Source organism: Nyctereutes procyonoides, unplaced genomic scaffold, assembly GCF_905146905.1.
Source record: "Nyctereutes procyonoides isolate TBG_1078 unplaced genomic scaffold, NYPRO_anot_genome, whole genome shotgun sequence".
Lineage (NCBI taxonomy): Eukaryota > Metazoa > Chordata > Mammalia > Carnivora > Canidae > Nyctereutes > Nyctereutes procyonoides.
In genome coordinates this window covers 63,122,680-63,145,679 of record NW_026575133.1, presented here as the reverse complement: position 1 = coordinate 63,145,679, position 23,000 = coordinate 63,122,680, and the positions used below count along the sequence as shown (strand labels likewise).

Genomic DNA, 23,000 nt, shown 5'->3' with positions numbered 1-23,000 from the left:
AACTATATTACATTAACCAATTTAGGACTACACAAGACAGGTATCATCCAGCATCAGGATATAACTGCAGGGTTTTGTGAACCATTCCCATTTGTAACTTTAGGAAACTGATGTTTTTCTTAGGCCATTTTAATATTACTACTTGAGTGACAGGTCAGATAATAAGGACAATATACACAACCTCCAACTAAAATCTTGTAGTCTAGACAGTGACATGGAACATTAGAAAATTTTAAAACTGCAGCTCCTTTTGGATCCCCCACAGTGTATCTGCACTCTTATTCAAATGGGCCTCTTCCTCGGGAGTTAGAGTCACCTTCACAACATCGAAGATTCCATTCTGTCCCAAGATGCAAGGAACACTAAAGAGGACATCTTTTATTCCGTAGAGACCCTTAATCATGGTAGAAATTGGATGCACCCGCCAAGATTCTTCATTATACTTTCTGCCAAATCTGCCACAGACAGTCCAATGGCCCAGGAAGTGTAGCCTTTCAGTTTGATCACCTCATAGGCACTGTCAACCACCTGTTTGTGAAACTCTTTCCACTGTTCCTCATCTGCATCAGTGCCTAAGTCAGGGTGCATTCTTCAGAGAGACACCAGCAACATTTACTCCACTCCATACAGGCATACTGGAGTCTCCATGGTCTCCAAGGACCCACCCATGACAGCTTAATGGGTGAACTCCCAGCCTTTCCCTCATTAGGTAATGGAACCGGGCTGAATCCAAATTGCAACTACTTCCAATAACGTGGTTTTTGGAACAGCCATTTATCTTCCAAGCCACCTAGGTCAAGTTATCCACTGGATTGGAAACAATAAGCAACTTGCAGTTTGGGCTGTATTTGACAATATTAGGAATAATGAATGTAAAGATGTTCACTTTAAGCTGGACCAAACTAAGACAACTTTCTCCTTCTTGCTGACATGCCCCAGCCATGATAATAACCAGTCTGGAGTTTGCAGTCACATTATTATCTTTGCCAGGGACAATTTTTGGTGTTCTAAGGAAAAGGCTGCTGTGCTGGAGATCCATCATCTCTCCCTTCAGTTTGTCTTTCATGACATCAACAAGAGTGAGTTCACCTGCCAAGTCCTTCATTAATACTGGTGGCACAAGCCATGCTGACAGCACGAACCCCAACAACTGTAATCTTATTCCGGGGGATATGATCTTCCTTAAGAAGATTCTGAATCAGCTGATCCTTGATCGTTGCCTTTTGGACTTAGAACCAAAAGGAATCGGGAGTGCACATTGGGTGGTGAGTGGCAGCAGCGGCTCCAACTCCTAGTCTATTATTTCTAAAAACAAAATTGAAAGGTGCCTGGCTGACTCAGTTAGTGGAACACGAGACTCTTGATATCAAGGTTGTGGATTTGAGCCCCTAATTGGGAGTAGAGATTTCTTAAAAATAAAATATTCGAAAATAAATAAAGGGGCTCCTGGGTGACTCAGTTAAGCATCTACCTTTAGGTCATGATCCCAGGGTCCTGGAATGGAGCCCTGTGTTGCACTCCCTGCTCACCAGAGTCTGCTTCTCCCTCTCCCTCTGCCCTTCCTCCTGTTGGTGTGCACTCTCGCTCTCTCAAATAAATAAATAAAATATTTAAAAACAAATAAAAATGAAATTGAGTCTCAGAGAGGAATAAAATGTCAGAGATCTTGCTGTATCATTGATGGATAGATAGATGGTATTGTTCTGGTAAAGAAGAGGCACAATCTTTAGGCAAATGGAAAGCCTGGGTTCAGATTATGGAATAGTCCAGTAGAACCATGAGCAACAGTCAGCCAATACCTTAGTTTTCTCATCTGGAGAATGACTTAGTAATAATAACTAAGCACTGGATTGCTGACAAGGTTAAATTAACTAATATAACTAAAGCACTTAAAACAGCACCTGGTATAGAGTCAGTGCTACCTGTATATATTAATTGGCAGTGTATATGATATAACACATCTAATTGGCTAACAAAAGAAAATTTATTTTATTTTATTTTATTATTTTTTTAAAGAAGAGAACTTTCTTTTCTTTTTTAAGATTTTATTCATTTATTCATGAGAGACACAGAGAAAGAGGCAGACACATAAGCAGAGGGAGAAGGAGGCTCCATGCAGGGAGCCCGATGTAGGACTCGATCTCAAGACCCCGGGATCACGACTTCAGCCAAAGGCAGATGCTCAACCACTGAGCCACCCAGGTGCCCCCAAAGGAAAATTTATAAGCAAATACTAGCTGAATATAAAGACTCACTATGAATCTAATGAAGAAAATTTTAATGTTTAAAATCTTTAGAATTATGGTGATAGATGTGTAAAATACTTAGGAACTTTATATTGATGACAAAAATATGTTAGTTATAGAATGAATACTATAATACGATGACCATATATCCCAATTTTCTTGGATAGTCTTAGTTTTTGTATGTTACTCTGAGGAATATGTTAATAGCACCTACTTTTACTCTAAAAACTATCTTGGCTTAGATACTAAAGTATGTGCTCACCTTAGTTATTACATTTCTTAATCTCCATGTTAACTTATAAAATGGGAAATGCCAACCTTCATAATTAAATCAAATAAGAAAAAAAATACCAACAAAACTTTAACAACTCTCCAAATGTAACCATTAAATTTCCTACTCATATTTACTGTGCCCAGTCTTTCAATTTACATGTAATATTATATGACTGGAAGTAAAATGGTCTTTTAAAAATCCCAAGGAGTATTACTATGGAGATTACAAAGGAGAAATATATGTATAAACATACATATACACACATATTTGTATATATACATCATTACCATGATGTATAGAGAAATACTATTCTCAAAGGAAGCCATTTACATTTTGATTCTCCTCAGTTCAATACTTTGTTAAAAGCAACCCACGAAAAAGAGATCTATATGACTACTTCCCATTCTTCCAAATTCACTTACTCCATAAGCCAAGTGTTTTTGTTGTTGTTGTTCTTATTTTACTATTTTGGCTTTTATTTTTTTCAATAAGAAATGAAGACAGACCAGATTTGTTTTCCTAAAAAACAATTTTAAAGCAAGGAATGTCCATTATATTTCTGTAGTAAAAATCGTCAGTCTGTTTACAAAAAGTTACTTCTTGGTTTCTATTACCTGCATATTGGACCACTTAATGTTGCCTCACATGTCAAAACAGAACTAACTTTGTTTTTTTGTTTCTTTCAAAATATAGAACACTGAACAAATTTATGTGTCATCCTGTGCAGGGGCCATACTAATCTCTGCATTGTTTTAGTTTTAGTATATGTGTTGCTAAGTAAGCACAAAAACAAAACTACTCAAAAAAAAATATTTCCCCTATTATTCAAATCGGATATCTATTAATCTGTCTACAGTTTCACTGATCATTTTGTCATCCTCTCTCATCTTCTATTAAGCCTATTTAATGAATTTTTCATTTCAAGCATTGTAATAGTCCCTTCTAGAATTTCAACATAATTATTTTTAACCATATCAATGCTAGGATTCTAAATCTATTCAATTATTTTAATCTTGGTTTCACTTATGTTATTGACTGTATTTACAACAGGGAATATAAAATTTTTATCTGTTAATTTCAATATTGGAATCATCTGAGTCATCTCTGGGCTTGTTTTTTGGTTTGTTTTGTGTGGTTGTTTTTTTTTTTTTTTTAATCTTGAACAATGGCTGTCATTTTCCTGTGTCTTTATGTGTTAAAAAACTTTCTATTTATTTTGCTTATCAGCAAATATACATTATAAAGACTTTGAATTTTGTTATCTGTCTTTTAACAGTGTTGAGTTTTGTTCCAGAAGTCAGATAAATTAAGAACTGATCCTTTTTGTGTGGAGATACATCAGATAAGTCTGTTTCAGTTTTGCTCTTTGTTCTCAATGAGTCCCTTAATTCTGGGACACAGTCTCGTCTAAGCATGGACCTTTTGGAATGCTTTTAAATGAAACCTCAGAATGTGCACTTTGCTTCTCTAACTTGTGCTATTCAAACTCCAAACTCTTTCTCTTCTGCCCTGGTGGCCAGCAGAAGTATCAGCTTTTTAAACCTTCTACCGCTTGCTTTCCTTTGGAATACTGTGAATCTTACCAAACCAAGCACTATTCATGGGGCATTCATAGTTTTGAGGGGTGTTTATATCCAGATGTCAGGCACAATCCTCTGTAGCTCTTTATATTCCAGGACTTTCTTAGTTTATATCTGCTTTGGGACCTCTGAATTTTGTTATTTGATATATCATATCAATAAGGTAATCTTCTGTATTTTGAGGTGCCGTGTACTATGTAGACTAAAGGGGAAAAGGTGATAAAAAGTTGGATTAATCAGTGAATTACCATCACTCAAAAATTAAATCCTCCCTAGTTTTTCCCTTATTTTTAGGTCTCTCCCAATTGTTTTAAATATTTCTCTTAACATATTTTAACCTATAATTAATAATTAAATGTTATATCCTTCAGGAGATAACTAGAACTGGATCCTCTTTTTTTTTAAACATAGCTTTCTTCAAATTTCATGGAGCAAATAAATATAGGAAATCATTAACAATATAGAAAATGTGAAGGACAAAATTAGCAAGCCTGACAAGTAGAGAAATAGCATTCAACGAACATTTAAAGAGTACACAAGGTGTCCAAATGTGTGTGAATAATTAATCAAAATTGACTAAGCACTGCACCATAAATAAAGACTCGACAATTTCAAGGAATATCAGAGTATTTCTTACATGGGAATAAAGTCAACTTGAAATCCTCAGTTGTTTAGAAATTCATAGATCAAAGAACACTCATAGAAATTACAAAATATTTGTAATTGAATGATTATAAGTGGTAATCAAATCTTGTGGGCTATAAGTAGAGCTGTGTTTTACATGCATATGTTGAAAATACATAACATTTAATGACATCTTATATCTGGAAAACATAATGAGAAAGTAGAACTAATTAATTTCATAAAGTAAAAGGGAAAACATAGTAGCAATAAGAGCATCAATTCATAAAACTGAAATTAAATTTACTTGAGATGGGCTCAACAAAGCAGAAACATAGTTATTTGAAATAGCTTAAAAAAGTGATAAACTCCTGGAAAGTGTCTGGAAAAGAAAGACCAAAATTTGGAGCATATGTGTCAAATTTAGAAAAACACATCTATTGTGACTAACTAAAAGAGAAATTAAAAATCCATGTAATTGGGCAGCCTGCATGGCTCAATGGTTTAGTGCCTGCAGGGTGTGATCAGCCCAGCGTGTGATCAGCCTAGGGTGTGATCCTAGAGACCCAGGATCAAGTCCCATGTCGGCTCCCTGCATGGAGCCTCCTTCTCTCTCTGCCTGTATCTCACCTCTCTCTCTCTCTCTCTGTGTGTGTGTGTCTCTCATGAATAAATAAAATATTTTTTAAGAATCCATGTAATCTAATATCTGGTAGAGAAATTGAATTTGTATCAAAAGTTTTCTCAAAAATAAAAATCTAGATCCAGAAGGTTTCAATTGTTAATTTAACAAAGCAAAATAAATACCAAGCATTACAATATTCTTTTTTTGCATTACAATATTTACTTGATATTTTACTTGATACTTTTGAAGAGAATCATACAATGTTTTTTATGAGTACATAATAACATTACTATAAAACCTGGAAAGGAAGTTACAAGAAAGTTGGCTTATTAGTCAGTTTTATCCATAAACATAGATTCAAAAATCCTAAGCAATATTTTAGCTAAATAAGTACAGTGTTATGTAAAAAGGGTAATACATCATAACCAATCAGAGTTAATTGCAGGAGTGCAAGTTTAGTGTAAGATTTATATACAGGATGATATTTTAACATTAATAAAATAAATTTTAAAAATCATATGATTAATTTAACATTTGCAGGGAAGGCAAGATGAAGTTAAGTAATTCATTATCAAGTCAACTGCCAAGTTAGGAATAATGAGAGTTTGAACTCATTCCAAAACCATGGAAATTTGTTTGGCAATATCTACTAAATACAATTTTAGTAGATATGATTTACAGATTCACTATATACAGAAATTCCACTCTTCAGTAAAAGCCCAATGGAAATAGGTGCAAATATCCACCAAAATATATGCACAAGACTATTGATAAAGATAATTTGAGGAATATTAGAATTTTTTAGTTTACTTGGCCAAACATAGATTTGAATTGGGAAGCACCAAACTGGAAGTGGTTAGGAGCACTCCACCCTTAGGCAATAGGGGAATAATGTTTACAGACAAGATGTGGAAGCAAAAAGGGATGTATTTCATTGACTATAGCTTAAGGAGTTTCCTTTTATGGGAAAACCTAGTTGGGCTGTTTGTGATTGGTTGTCCTTAAGTTTGATTTCTTAACCTTGACATATTTAAATGCTTAGATTTGGGTTTCCTTACTTAGGTTGCTAAGAAATTAGAGGGACCTTAATCTAATGGCTTCTTTGTTTAATTATCTTAACAGTTTTAAAATTGTTTAAATGTTTAATTATTTTTAAAGGAAATGTTAATTTATTTATTTTTAAGGATTTATTTATTTGACACAGAGCAAGCTCAGGGAGGGGTGGAGGGAGAGGGAAAGAGAAATTATAGCAGCCTCCTTGCTGAACTTGGAACACAATGTGGGTCGTGACCTCATGGCCCTGAGATCATGACCTGAACTTACACCAAGAGTTGGGTGCTTAATCGACTGCACCACCCAGGGACCTCTAAATTTTTAATTATTGACAATATCAGTGTACTCATAATTGGAAACAACACAAATTTTCATAGAGATGATAGATAAATTATTTTCACATAATGGCAAACTATGCTATAATACCAATGAAGAAATAAGAGCACACAATTTAGAACAGCGTTGATGAATTTCAGAATTAAATGAGAGGGAAAAACTACACAAGTATAAAAATATGTGTTGTAAACAGAGTTGGCTTTGTGAGTATGCAACCTCTGTAGTTGCACAGGGCCGCCACTTGGCTTAATGTTTTACTGTCACCATCTTGAAGTTCTTAATGCATTTTGAGCAAGCACCCCAGCTTTTCATTTTGGACTGAGTATCTCAAATTATGCAGCAAATTCTGACCATATAATTCCACATACATAAATTGAAAAATTAGGTCCTACTAATAAATGGGTTATAAGTCTGGAGAGTAGTTAATTATCTTGGAAAAAAAGAGTTGATTACTGGAAGAAGTCTCTGGATATATATGTAAATATAATTTTTCTTGATGTAGTTTCTGATGATATGAATACCCTTACTTCATGATAATTCATTGAGCACTTTTATGTAGATATGATATACTTCATTTAAAAATTTTTTTTTACCAAAGATTTAGTTGATGCTGATGTTTTCATATCATTTATTGGAGTTTAGGTGCCTTAAAATTTTCTTTAGATAATGTCAGTTATGAGGTCCCAAACTCTGATATCAATGATTCTTTTTTATTTTCTATCTCTCAGAAGAAAATCTAATTAGTGAGAGCCTGATTCAGGTTACATTATCTGTATCTTCCACTAAAATATAATTTTGTGGGCTGGTTATTTGTAATTAACTTTGAAAGAGAAGTATATTAACTAGTTGTCACATTGGCATGTTAACATATATGAGAATTAGTAAAAGGAATAGGAATTTTATATTTGATTCCTTTTCCTTTATAATATACATGTCCTTAGTTATGTGAGATTCAAGCAACCAGTAATGCTCAAAATTCGGAGGAAACAAAATAGCATTCTAGTCCATCCAGGCAAAACAGTTGTGCTTAATGGCCCTAAAGACATCTTGTGGTGGGACTTGAAATGGGGTTCTGCTCTTTGTGTCTCTTTGGAAATTAGTGTGTCATTTGGGAAAATCTTAAATGGGAGACAATTTCAACAAGGTTTTTTATAGATGAGAATTTTCGTATTTAAGCCCTCTATATTATACTTCATGCTTTGAACCTGTGGTTTTATGGCATATTATGGATTTATTTTTCAGAAATGGTTGCATTGAAGAAGAAAACTTTAATGGATAAATCAATAAAACTAGATAAAATTAAAACAATGAAGAGATACAGGTCATTTTAAACTCTTCACCTGTCAATCATTACCAGATACATCAAATATTAAGTACCAAAAGAGTTTTTAAAATTCCTATTAAACTTTTAAAAATTTCATCCTGCTTTGTATATATACAAATCTGTGCCTATGATATACAGCCATATTAATAGAATTATAACTTATTGTAGCAGAAATTGTAGCAGAAATAGATTTATTTTCTTTAATTTGAATAATCAAAAAGTGAATATAACTGAGGAACATATATTATTCTTTTTAAGATTCCACTTGGAATATTATAGTGGCCTTTGTGTACAGAAATTGCTAACACAATTATAGTATTAGCTCTAAAGATTTTTCTTAGATTTGAAATTTCAGGCAGTGTTGGTAGAACCTGACAGTCTTTGAAATCCTGCTTTTTTCCCTCACAATCAGCCTATAGCTATAGATCAAAAATACCCATTTTATCTCTGATTGTAATAGCCAGGGTTCTATAGTTAATGTTCTGATTTCCCAGCAGGGATACATTATTGGAAGCTGTGCTTTGGGGTGTTCCTTTTTTTCTCAGGCATACTACTCCTGGTTGACCCACTTCAGCTCACACTAAAGAAGCTGCTTCAGTTTTCAGCAAGATGGCAAAGCATTACAATATTATGTTTAGGCAATAATGACTATCAATTTCATAGTCATATGGTTAGCTGTCTCAGCACTACCCCATCCCCATCCCTTAGGTCAGAGGAGGCAATTAACTTGAACAGAATAGAATACAACCTGATTATTAAGCTTCCTTTCTCCCCCCTCAAAAAAAAAAAAAACAGCAAAAAAAAAATCCAACCCCCAAAACCCATTCTACTTCCCAAAACAATAAGGATCATTTGAATATTGTGTGCCATAATGTATGCCATACTAGGGAAATAGCTGTAATTTCAAGTAAAAGCCATCTAATAATAGCACCAGAAGAAACAAAAGAAAACAATGACAATAGGGGATGCTTTGGGTCAGTGATAAATGAGCAAATTCAAGGACAGATGATTCTTTGGTCAAATCCAAGAATATGGTGTGTGCATGTGTGTGAGTGGAGAGAGAGAGAGAGAGAGAGTGTAGGATTTAAACACTATAAAAAGGCATGCACAGTAAAGTCTAAATTTAGGAAACTATAGTTTTAGAGAGCCAAGAATAGTATGCAAAAAAGAGATAATTTGTAAATTTGGCTTCCTTGAGGCTTTTAGAGGAGGAAAGGAAACATTATTGGTAAGAGAACAAGAGAATAAGGGTGTTGAAAAGAGGATGGCTGCTGTGAGTGCTTCCCAGGAAGAAGAATTCTCAGAGACATTTTTAAGAGCATGAGCTTCAGAGTTTTTGATTTCTATTCCAACTGCAATCATGAAAGGCCAATGACGTTTCAGAATCCTTGCACATGCTTAATTACATATAACATCTGTTAAATTTTTGTGGTGGGCTAAGGAAGAATTAAAAGAAAGAGAAAGATAATCACTAGATTGAACCAGAAATTTTAATATACATATTGTTGTAATGGCTTCCCTGACGTATTGATTTCTCTTCTAATTATTCTTTTATTTTTAATCTCTAGGTTGAACTTTTTCTTCTGTCTACTGAAGTGAGATTAAATGCGAGTTCGGCTATTCTAATTGTCAATATTGTATTTCTGTGGGTATGAAAGCTGACTATAAATGAAATAATCATTGTCTCACTTACCATGAGCAGGACACTATGACAGACACAAGGCAGGAGTGTGCAGGAACTTATAAATTTTGAAAGTTCTCAATTTAGTTGAAGATTGAACAGGTCAATCAAGCCTTCATATATACTGCCCCTGAGCAGTTACTTCAATTTTTTTTAATGTTTAAGTTTTTGTTTAATTTCTAGCTAGTTAATGTACAGTGTATTATTAGTGTCAAGGGTATGATTTAGTGATTCCTCACTTACATACAAAACCCTTTGCTTGTCATGAATGCCTTCCTTAGTACCCATCACCCATTTAGCCCATCCCCTGCCCACTTCTCTCCATCAACCTCCAGTTTTTTCTCTATAGTCGAAAGTCTCTTACGATTTGTTTTCTCTTTTTCCTTTCCCCTTTGTTCATCTGTTTTAGTTCCTAAATTCCACATATGAATGAAATCATATGGTATTTCTCTCTCTCTCTTTATATATATTTATATATATATAAAACCTCTTCTTTATCCATTTATCAGTCAATGGACATTTCTGATCTTTTTATATTTGGCCATTGTTGATACGGCTGCTGTAAATATCAGGGTACATGTGTTCCCTCGAATCACTAATTTTGCATACTTTAGTAAATATCTAGTAGTATAATTTCTGGGTCTTAGGATAGTTCTATTTTTAACCTCCATACTGTTTTCCAGAGTGACTGCACCATTTGCCTTCCCACCAACAGTTTAAGAGGGTTCCCCTTTCTCCACATAGTTGCCAACATGCTTCCTGTGTTGTTAATTTCATCTATTTTGAGGATGTGAGGTGGTATCTCAATGTAGTTTTGATTTGCATCTCCCTGATGATGAATGATGTTGAACATCTTTTCATCTGTCTATTACCCATTTGGATGTCTTTTTTTGGAAAAATGTCTGTTTGTTATCTTCTCCCCATTTTTTAAACTTGATTATTTTTTCAGGTGTTACATTTGATTAAGTTCTTTATAGATTTGGGGTACTAACCCTTTGTCAGATATGTCATTTGCAAATATCTTATCCCACTCTGTAGGTTGCCTTTTAGTTTGTTGATTGTTTTCTTTGTTGTGCAGAAGCCTTTTATCTTGATGAAGTACCAGTAGTTCATTTTTGCTTTTGTTTCCCTTCTCTCAGGAGACATGACTTATAAGAAGGTGTTAGGTCTGAGGTCAGAGAGGTAGCTGCCTGTGTTCTCCTCTAGGATTTTGATGGTTTCCGGTCTCACATTTAGGTTTTTCATCCATTTTGAATTTATTTTTGTGCATGGTATAAGTGGACAAATCTCATTCTTTTGCATGTCACTGTCCAGTTTTCCCAACACCATTTATTGAAGAGACTTTTTCCATTAGATATTCTTTCCTGCTTTGTCATAGATTAATTGCCCATACAGATGTGGATCCATTTCTGGGTTCTCTATTCTGTTCCATTGATCTATATGTCTGTTTTTGTGCCAGTAGCATACTGTCTTGATGATCACAGCTTTGTAATACAGCTTGAAGTCCAGAATTGTGATGCCTCCAGCTTTGCTTTTGTTTTTCAAGATTGCTTTGTCTATTTGGGGTCTTTTGTGGTTCCATACAAATTTTAGGATTTTTTGTTCTAGCTCTATGAAAAATGCTGGTAGTATTTTGATTGTGATTGCATTAAATTTGTAGATTGCTTTGAGTAATATAAAATTTTTGACAATATTTGTTTTTCCAATCCATGCTTTTCTATTCAAAAACATTCCATGCTTTTCTATTTCTTTATGTCATCTTCACTTTCTTTCATTGGTGTTTTATAGTTTTCAGAGTACAGATCTTTTATCTCTTTGGTTAAGTTTATTCCTAGATATCATAATGTTTTTGGTGCAATTGTAAATGGGATTGATTCCTTGATTTCTTTTCCTGCTGCTTCTTTATTTGTGTGTAGAAATGCAACAGGTTTCTGTATATTGATTTTGTATCCTGTGATTTTACTAAATTTGTGTATCAATTCTAACAAATTTTTGGTGGAATTATTCAGGCTTTCTACATAGAGTATCACATCATTTGCAAATAGTGAAAGTTTGACTTTTTCCTTGCTGATTTGGAAGGCTTTTATTTCTCTTTATTGTCTGATTGCTGAAACTAATACTTAAACTATCATGTTAAATAGTATTGGTGAGAGTGGACATCCCTGTCTTGTTCTTGACCTTAGAGGAAAAGCTCTGTCCCCCCCCCCCCCCACTGATGATATTAGCAGTGGGCCTTTCATATATGGCCTTTGTAGCATCGAATATGTTCCTTTTATCCCTCCTTTGTTGAGGGTTTTTATCAAGAATGGACGCTCTTTTTTGTCAAATTTTTTCTATATCTGTTTAGAGTATCATATGGTTCTTATCCTTTCTTTATTAATGTAGTGTATCATACTGATTGATTTGTGAATATTGAACCAGCCCAGGAATAAATCCCACTTGGCCATGGTGAATCATTTTTTTTTTAAGATTTTATTTATTTATTCATGAGAGACAGAGAGAGGCAGAGACATAGGCAGAGGTAGAAGCAGACTCCCTGTAGGGAGCCCAATGCAGGACTCTATCCCTGAACCCCAGGATCACGATCTGAGCTGAAAGTAGATGTTCAACCACTGAGCCACCCAGGTGCCCATAATTCTTTTAATGTACTCTTGGATTCAGTGAAACAACTACATTCTTATTGTTCAGGTAAAGCTTTACTATATAAATATGTCTTTGGCATATTAATTCTTATGGAAAAGTTGTATATCCTGCTTATATGTTAACCAGTGGAATTAATGATAAAAGTTATTCTTTTATTTCAGCCTTATATAGTTCAAATAAGCATCTTTGTTTAAGTTGTAATCTTCTTAAAGTTCTCATTATTGTCCTGCCACTCCTCTTAGATTGTCCCCTAGATTGTCCCCTCTATATGTCTTTTAGCCACTGGGAAGCTGAAAGAAAATTCATTATGATTTTTCAAAATTCTTATGTTTTATTTGAATAGTTTATCTTACCCATATGGAGAATTTATGAAATTGTATTCAGAACAAAGGTAACTTATTTCATACCTACTGAAGTTGAAAAATATTACTTTTGTGGTTTGCAGAAACCACAGAAATACCAGCATTATGAAGTATTAAAATAATTACAGTTATTTTAAAAGTGATAAGTTTCTTATTGATTATAATAATGGATTGAGGTGAGGGTATTTTCTTTGTACCTAAGAAGCTTCAACATATAATGAAGTATGGTACTAAGAAATAATCATTTAAGGAAACAATTTCTCACTGTAAAAAATAAGGCTATGTTATTAAAATTATGTAAGATACTGAAAGATTCTCTTTTCCAGTAATATGGTTGTTAATCAATTTCTGGTAAGAGGATGGATTAATATTAGTTGTTCCCATTTTTTTCCTCACTTGTTTCTAGATGGTTTTAAGCACTTAGAATTCATTTTTTCTACTTTAAAAAGTCATCTGAGTGTATTGGTTTGCTCTTCTGGGTCACAGAGCATATCTGTGGGTTTTGTAGGCAATTCCTTGCCAAAGAATTCCCAGTATTATTCTTCTTTCCACGGGAAACTTGGTCTCTCTTGATCTTACATCTCATATTAACCGCTATATGTGGTGTTATGTTTGAATAGAGCCCTTGGATTGAGCACATGAACCCTTCTAATTCTACGTGCTTTCTGACTGGGAATTGAGGGGATACTTATGAGTAGATCTGTAGTATAAAATTACAACAAGAGTTTCATGATTTCAGCTCTTTCCTTTCTGCATACTTACTCCCCTCCCACCTTGGAGGAATTCCCTTCATCCTCGTTGCTTGTGCACTCATGATATCTCTCTTCACCTCCATTTGAAAATGTGTTCTTAGGGAACTATTCAAAATTCAAACAGCAGTTGGCAGTATCCATCAGCTCATGATAACATTGACATATGAAATAAGTAACACTTTTCCTCCAGTTTTTCTTTATGAATAATGGATTAAGCTAAGTAACAGATTCGGTATAAATGAGACAAGTAGTAATTTAAAATATCAATCACTGAACTCTGCCTCTTTAACTAAGAATACACTAATAATACACCATATGCTAAATTATTGAATTTAAATTAAAAAATGAAGTATCTACAATTGAAGAATATTTATATTTTAACTAACATCACATAGAGATCAAAGATTACTGTCAACAAGTTATCATTCTAAGTTCTAGTGAGCAGTTGAGTTGTTATTTATAATAAAAATAGCAAAACATGACATAAATGAAATCCCTAAAACTATGACTTTCAATTAAGGGAAGATATGGGTACTTGGTACTGTGCATGGCTTTTATTTATTTTTCTGACTTATAAGGGTTTTTTTCAAGTTTGAATAAAATCTTGTACAGAGTAATATTGGCAGTTTAATAGTCTAGCACCCCTTTTCATAGAATACTATTAGTAAAAAGGGAGAGTCAGGTCATCTTCTGCGGTTAGTATATGTCTCTGAGAATAATTGAAAGAGAAATCAGTGGGCATTTGGGCATAACACAGTGCCATAACTTTTCTTGGCATAACACAGTGCCATAACTTTTCTTGAGTCTTGACATGTTTAAACATTAATTCATTCATACATTCATATAAATAAGAACAACAACAACAACAAAAGATTACTCTGCAAGGCGCTAATTTTGGTCCCCAAAGAAACATTGTTCCTACATTCATAAAGCTTATTTTCTAACAAAAGAGTAGCCATTAAGCAAAGACCATAGAATTAATGTATTTGAGAGTAATACTGTAAAGGTAAAATACATAGTGCTATAATAATAGTATTTATCAGTATTACCTAAAAAGGATTCTTTAGGTTATATTTGTACTGAAGATGAAGTAGGATTTTCCTACGTAAAGGCAGTTGAAGCATAAAGCACACATATAGGCTTTACTGCCCGTGGCCTGAAGCAGTTTGCAGAAAGAAGGAAATGTAACCTTGCAGACCTCCAAATTGCATTGGTTCTTAAGGCTTCTTGATGGTCTGTGTAACTCTTAAAAGAATTCTTAAGTCAAGTCTATCTTCATTCATTCATTCTTTCATTTATTCTATGTGCTCTCTTATTTTCTTCTCACATTTGTTTAATGTGAGTCTTCTGAAATTATTATACCAATCTGTCATTATGTTTAGAAGTAAATTGAAAATAACTTAATTAAAGCAGGACTGTTAGGCCTTACATTTTTTTCTCTGTGCCCTGTTGCATTCCACCATTCAACTGTGGTGTCCATTGAGAGAAAGCATGTGTGACCAAGAGGAGAGAAGACATGGCTTACTTTAGGTTTCACAATAAAGTTGTTTTTAATTAATATTTTAAACTATATTAATGAGAATGTAATCTAAAGTTCACATTACTTTTATTTTTAAGAGCTGGACACTTTAGAGAGAGAAGATATTTATTTTTCTTTTATATTTGTGAATCTCTTTGGCCATAATACTTCCCTATGCTGTTAATGGCTACTAATCAGTGACATAAAACAATAAGCATAAGTTTGCTCAGACATCAACAGATTTGCTGGAAATTGGCAAACTGAAAATTGTTTTGCGCTTGGTGGCTCTGCTGCCCAGAACCAGCTGCCTAGTTTAGCTGCCCACTCAGCTAAACTCCTCCATGCATCTTCAAATTAGATGAGGATCAACTGTTCTAAACTGTCCACAGTAAGCACACACACACACACACACACACACACACACACACACAATTTCAGTGATATGTAACAAAAAGCATTTATTTAGTTCATGCTTCTAAGTACTCTCATTGTTAAATGGGGGCTAACAGACCTGGCTGGACATAGTTGGGGGAACTTAGGTGGTGAACCTTTGGTCCATGTTTGGTCCATGTTTCTCTCTTATATCCATCCCCTAAGACCACCAGGCTTATTCATCCATGTTCTTATGGTGATGACAGTATCATAGTAGCAAGCTCAATTGCCCAAGCACTTTTTGAAACTTTGCTTGCATTATATTTGTGAGTGTCCCAATGGATAGAGACAGTCATGATGCTGAGCTCAGAAACAAAGTAGGAGGACACTGCACTCTCACATGTCAAAAAGTATGAGTGTAAAATGCTTTTACATGAATAGAGTCAAGAGTTGAAATAAGAAGAAAGTGTACTGATTTTCATTGTTTTTTTTTATTTTTTTAAATTATGGTAAAATAAACAGAACAAAAATATACCATCTTAACTTTTGGTGATATTATTAACTACATTCATATTGTTGTACAACCATCACCACCATCCATCTCTGAACTCTTTTATTCGTGCAAAATTGAATCTTTATACTTATTAAATGGTAATACCCAAGTACCTCTCCTGTTTGTTTTGCTCCTGGAAACTACCATTCTAGTTTCAGTCTCTATGGTTTTGGCTACTCAAGATACTTTTTATAAGTGGAATATAGTAGTTGCCTTTTGGTGATTGGTTCATTTTGCTTAGCAACATATCCTCATATGTTGTAGCATATGTCAGAATTTCCTTCCCTTTTAAGGCTAAATAATATTCCGTGGGATATATATACTATATTTTAATGATCTATTCATCCTTCAGTGGGTTGTTGAATCACTTCCACATTTAGCTGTTGTGAAGAATGGTGCTGTGAACATGGATATCTTGTTGAGAACCTGCTTTGAATCCTTTTATGTACATACCTAGACGTGGAATTGCTGGAATATATGGTAATTCTATTTTTATTTTTTGGAAGCTGCCATACTCTTTTCCACTGTTTTGGGTATAGTATTTTGCATTCTCATCAACCATGTATAGGGATTCCAGTTTCTCCACATCCTCACCAACACTTATTGTCTGTTTGGTTTGTGTGTGTGTGTGTCTTTTCTTTTCTTTTCTTCTTTTCTTTTCTTTTCTTTTCTTTTCTTTCCTTTCTTTTCTTTTTCCTTCCTTCCTTCCTTCCTTCCTTCCTTCCTTCCTTCCTTCCTTCCTTCCTTCCTTCCTTTTTTGACGGTAGCAATTCTAATGGATGTGAGGCAGTATCTTATTGTGGTTTTGATTTGTATTTCCTTAATGGTTAGTAATGTACAGCCACACCTACTCCTTTTTGTTGCTACTTTTTTTCCATCCTTTTACTTTCAAACTCTTTGTGTCTTTGTATCTAAAGTAAGTCTCTTGTGGACAGCATACAGTTGGACCATGTATTTAAATATATTCTGCCAATCTTTGCCTTTTGGATGGAGAATTTAATCTATTACATTTAAAGTAAATTACTGATAAGGAGGGACTGATCTTTTTCATTTGGCTATTTTTTTCTGTATGCCTCTTGTGATATGAATGTGTACTTACAAAATTATACATTGAAATCCTATTCTCCAGTGTGATAGTATTTAGAGGTGGAGTCTTTGGAAAGTATTTAGGATTAGGTGAGGTCAGAGAGTGAACCCTCATGAATGGGATTCATGCTCTTTTATGTCATAGGAGAGCTTGCCTCCTCTCCCTCTTTCTGGTATGTGAGGGTACAAGGAGGAATTGGCAGTCTGACACTTAAGAGAAGGCTCTCCAGAAAATCTGACCATAATGACACCCTGACCTCAAACTTCCATTCTCTGGAACTATGAAAAATAAATTTCAGTTTTTAAACCACCCAGTCTATAGTACTCTGGTTTAGCAGGCCAACTAAGATAATGCCTTTTAGCTTTTCTGTCACTCATTTCCTGCATTATTGTCTCTTTTGTGTTTATAACTGATTTTTTTTTTGTAATGAAATATTTTAGTTACCTTCTAATTTGTTTTTGTGAAAAAAACTATTTAGTTACCTTCTAATTTTGTTTTGTGAAAAAAAAAACTATTTTCTTTGTGGTTATCATGGAGATTATATTTTTCCATCCTAAAATTATATCACTCCAATTTTACTTTACATCAGCTTAACTTTGATAATATGTAAAACTTCCACTCATTTACAATTCTATCCTCATCCTTTTCAGTTATTGATGTCATAAAATTACATCACTGTACAGTACATGTCCAAAAAGTTACATTAATAATTGTTTTTTAATATATTTGTATCTTAAAATATGTAGAAACCGAAATGTAGAGTTGTAAGCCAAAGTTACAATAATCCTGGCTTTTATAATTGTCCCTGTATATATCTTTACTAAGATCTTTTATTTCTTCATATAGATTCTAATTATTGTCTAGTTTCTTTCAACTTCAACCTACAGGACTTTCTTTAGGATTTAATGCAAGGGGTCTGATAGTAATGAATTCCTTCAAGGTTTTATTTATCTGGAAATGTCTTAATTTCTCCTTCACTTTTGAAGGAAAATCTTGGCAGGTATTGAATTGTTGGTTGGCAGCTTGTGCATGTGTGTGTGTGTTTTTGTTGTTTTTTTTTTAAATCATATCAGTCCACTGCTGTCTGGCCTTCAAAGTGCCTGATGAGAAATCTGCTGTTAATCTTATTGTATCATCATATGTGACAAGTTACTTCTCTCTTGTTGATTTCAAAAGCCTCTTTATCTTTGGCTTTTGTTGATTTAATTATACTGTGGCTGTATGGGTCTCTGATTCATTGTGCTTGGAGTTTGTTGAGCATTTTGATGTTTATATTCATATCTTTCATCAGAATGGCACCATTTTCACATTTTTTTTTCAAAAAGTACTGCACCTCTTATTCTCTTCTATTTTGGGGATTTTTTAAATGTGTATGTTCATCTGCCTGATGATATCTAACAGGTCATCCTGTTCATTTTTCTTTAATTTCTTTTTTTCTGTTCCTCAAAATCACTTGTCCTGTCTTTAAGTTCACAGATTCTTTCTTCCACCTGCTCAAGTCTGCCTTTGAGTCTTTCTAGTAAATTTTTCTAAGTACTCTCTACTTATTATTGTATTTTCAACTCTAGCATTTCTTTTATATTTCTTTTTCAGATTATCTATCTCTTTATTGGTATTTATATTTTGTTCATACATAGCTATCTTGACTTTCTCTGCATCTTTCTTTAGTTTCTTTGAGTATCTTCAGGATATTGTTATTGTAATTTTCAACTCTAGCATTTCTTTTATATTTCTTTTTCAGATTATCTATCTCTTTATTGGTATTTATATTTTGTTCATACATAGCTATCTTGACTTTCTCTGCATCTTTCTTTAGTTTCTTTGAGTATCTTCAGGATAATTGTTTTACAGTTCACGTCTAGTAGGTCTGTTGTCTTTTCAGGGAAAGTTCTTGTTTCTGTTTTGTTTTGATTTTTTTCCTTTGAACGAACCATAGTCTGTTGTGTCTTTGTATGCCTTATGACTTTTTTTAAGAGTTTACTTATTTATGAGAGACACACAGAGAGAGAGAGGCAGAGACACAGGCAGAGGGAGAAGCAGGCTCCATGCAGGGAGCCTGACATGGGACTCGATCCTGGGTCTCCAAGATCACACCCTGGGCTGAAGGCAGTGCTAAACCGCTGAGCCACCTGGGCTGCCCTGCCTTATGACTTTTAATTAAAAACTGGATATTTGAATCTAATATTATGGTAACTAGAAATCGATTTTTTTTTTTGCTTGTGATTGTTGTAGGCTGTCTACTTGCTAAAGATCAGCATAAGATGTAAACTTAAACTTCTCAGATTTTTGCAGGCCTGTGCCTTTCTCTGAGCATACGAAGCTTCTACTGTATCTGCAGATGCTTTTGAGTATACACAAATTTAGTATCTGACACCTGGAAGGAGGAAAATGAAAATGAAGGTTAGGAGGAGTACCAGCATTTTAAATCCCATAGATATTGCCAGAGAGTCCTGCTACAATGAATGGGTGCAACTATGGTTGCTCACTACTCTGTATCTCCATCAATATCAGCAGTCAGGGGATCCCTGGGTGGCAGAGCAGTTTGGTGCCTGCCTTTGGCCCAGGGCGTGATCCTGGAGACCCGGGATCGAATCCCACATCAGGCTCCCAGTTCATGGAGCCTGCTTCTCCCTCTGCCTGTGTCTCTGCCTCTCTCTCTCTCTCTCTCTCTCTCTCTCTCTCTCTCTCTCTGTGTAACTATCATAAATAAATAAAAAATTAAAAAAATATATCAGCAGTCCGTGATCAGAACACAGATCCTCCAGATTTGGAGACCAATGTCCTTATTGTCCACTCCATACCATAAATTGCATAAAAGTTGCTTCATGAATACTTGCAGTCTTCCTGCTATGTGGCTGGGTGTTGGGAGCTGGGTAGCCTCTGCTGAGCCAGAACCTGAAATTAACCAAAATTAATTGCCTTTATCATCCAAGCTTTCTCTTGGAAGTTGCAAACCCTCAGTAGAAAAAAGAGTTCCAAAATAATTAAATCAGAGATTTTTTAGTCAGTTGTTGCCTAGTGGGGAGACAGATCCCTAATATTTTCTATACCACCATCTTCCTAAAATGTTTTCTCCAAGCTTACTTGTTTTTGTTTTAGTTCATTTTTGTTCTGAGAAAAAAAAAAAAAAAAAGCTTTGCAAATCAAGAATTACTTCTCATTGGTCTCTGGGCATGCAGTTTATCATAGTAACAGGAAAAACAGCTTAGTGATAACACAGTAGTGTTCTTAACATAGAAAAAAAAAAAGAAAAGCTAATGCCCTTTATTGGGCAGGGGCAATGAATTGGGATATTTGTAAAAAGAGAATTGAGAATTGTGGCACAAGTGGGGGGTCTGATTGCTGCTTTTAGGGATGAAATACGTATTGGAGGTGATTAAAACTCTAGCTAGTTAAGATTGGGAATCTCAATAAAGAGGAGATTTTTTGCCCTACTTATTGAAACTAATGGAACAGGCAACCTAGATAAGTGACCTTCTCCAACATGGGATAGATATCTGCATTAGAATAAGAGTAATTACTTAGCAGGTCTACCTAGATAGAAAGTTTATTGGTCTTCATCATGATTGTCCTCAGACAAATAAATGAGGAAAAGAGAAGATTCACTGATAGACATTTTCTATAGATTCCAAAGATAGTCAAGAATTAAGAACATATGTGTCTCTTCCATGGTTACTATGGTACAAGCAAGAAATCTCAGCCAGAGGCTGAGATTATGGACACACCAGGATAGGGAAAGTTGGAGGAAGAATTTGAAGATCAATGGTACAAAGAGATCTTTGGCAGGGCTGAGTCAGCAAGAGGAGACCACCAGCCTCCCCTGAAGCACCAATTTTGCATTGTTTGTACTAAGGGAACAGATGATAAAAACACCACCAACAACCAAGAGCTGGGGGGGTTGGGAGGGAGGTTTAGAACTGATACCTCTCCCATAATACTAGAATGATATATGAGGTCTTTCAAGACATATCATCTCTGATAACCAAAGAAAGGAATGGAAGGCACTGGAATATTTTTTGGAGGTGAAAGGGTATTTAATTAGGGGTTAAACAAAAGAGAATGAGTTTAAAACTAAAGTGCTTTGAATAGTAAGAATGTATTTTGGGTTGTCATTTCTAGAAATGGAAAAATAAAGTAACTTTCATCTTTATTCATCTTTTGTACTATATATTAAAAATTTCCCTGATATGAAAAATGGTTGGGTGGCTGGCTGGCTTGCTTGCTTGCTTGCTTTCTTCCTCTCTTTTTTTTTACCTTTCACTTTGTATTTACTGCATACATTCATATATATGTATACATATATATGTATATAATTTAGCTCATTATTGTCTTCTACATATAATTGTGTGCATGATTTATGGATATAATATTTGATTTTGTCATTAATAAATAATAAATAGTCACTATCTAATAGGGATATATACATTATACATCATATGTCCTTATGCATTTTATTATATGTGTATATATGTATATTACATATTCATTAATAAACATTCCTAAATATTTTATTATAAATGCTCTTATATGCTTTATATATACACATACAGACACACACACAAATACCTTTAAAAACAGGTGATGCAATGTATCATCTTTTTATACCAAATAAACAAAATGCTTTGAGACTATTTGTGTGATTAGGCTTTGTCCTATTTCAGTAGGTGTCTATTTCTATCACATTAGAATCCTTTTTCTACTCTCTGTGTTACACGGTGAAAGTAGCACTGACTTACATGCTTCCTTTTAATGAAACTACATCTTAGAACCATTTTTACTACTTTTACCTAGTGAAATGCATCTCTGAGAAACACCATAACATGTAATCTTTACTCAGCACAATTTATGCCCATGGTTTTCTGCCACTCACCCCTTCTTTAGCCATTCTCATTAACAGTCTTTCACACCTAGGCCTGTCTTCTGTCCTGTACATTTTCTTATCTGACAATCTGCTGCTGGTACTATTTCTACCCTAAACTGAAGGAAAAGAGGTTTAGATGGCTTAAACATGCTCCACCTCTGCTCTGGAGGCACAAATAGCTGAGCAAGGCACATTAAGCAGACCATCGTAGCCTCACTTTATGATTCATTGGTCTATAAACTACTTTTCTATTATGGACTATGAGGGATCCGTTTTTATAATCTTATTATGTGTTATCAAACATTAAGCACTTTTACTAGAGAGAAAGTTAATTATGGGTTTTGTAAAAATATTTTGCCAAAGTGAGAAATGACATTTCTACTAACATTTCCACTTAGAAACTGCCAGAAGCTTGCATGTTATCCCAATAGCTTTACTACAAGAAGCTGCAAGGGTTTTCATTTTGAAGTTAATCTTATTTTAGCCTCAGATGCTCTCAATTAGCTGCTGTCTTTGTTTCATGAGAAATTGCTTTTGATTAGCAGGTTTCTTTGTTTACATGGTTGCTCAGACCATATTGCTGTAGAACAGCTAATTTGCTGTCCACCTGTCTCTCTCTTACATTAGAGATGGCTAGAGTATTACAGAGAATTTTGACTATGTCTAAGTAATTACAAAGTAAAAAATTCCAAATGTTTTATCAAATAGAGGTTATTCTTTTGTATAACTCTTACCTTATATCTTTCCTTAAGCTTAAATTCACTACTACTTATTTTTAAAAGATTTTTTTTATTTATTTGAGAGAGTGAGCGAGCAGGGGGAGGGGCAGAAGGAGAGAATCTCAAGCAGACTCCACATTGAGCAGGGCGCCTAACATGGGGCTCAATTTCATGACCCATATACCTTTTTACAAAGCAAAAGAACAAATCCTGTAAGATTTTCCAGGATCCCTCTGGGAAATTTCAAAGTCAGTGTGGTGTGAGAATAAGAAGATATTTAGGAATAGATTTTGGGAAGTAAAATTGTCAAAAATATAAGAAGATTTTAGCATTTGATTAAATAGGCTAACCAATTATTATGAAACAATACTTAGGTTCTCTTAAATAATTAA

At 34.3% G+C, this 23,000-nt stretch overlaps 1 non-coding gene and 1 pseudogene across 1 annotated transcript; both read right to left on the bottom strand.

Annotated features, from left to right (window-relative positions):
• Nucleotides 1–232: 232 nt before the first annotated feature.
• LOC129523218 (L-lactate dehydrogenase A chain-like) lies at nucleotides 233–22,095 on the bottom strand (annotated as a pseudogene).
• Nucleotides 3,204–3,305, bottom strand: LOC129494021 (U6 spliceosomal RNA). Its single transcript, XR_008661279.1, has one exon. It is a non-coding gene; the product is annotated as a U6 spliceosomal RNA (small nuclear RNA).
• Nucleotides 22,096–23,000: the final 905 nt, after the last annotated feature.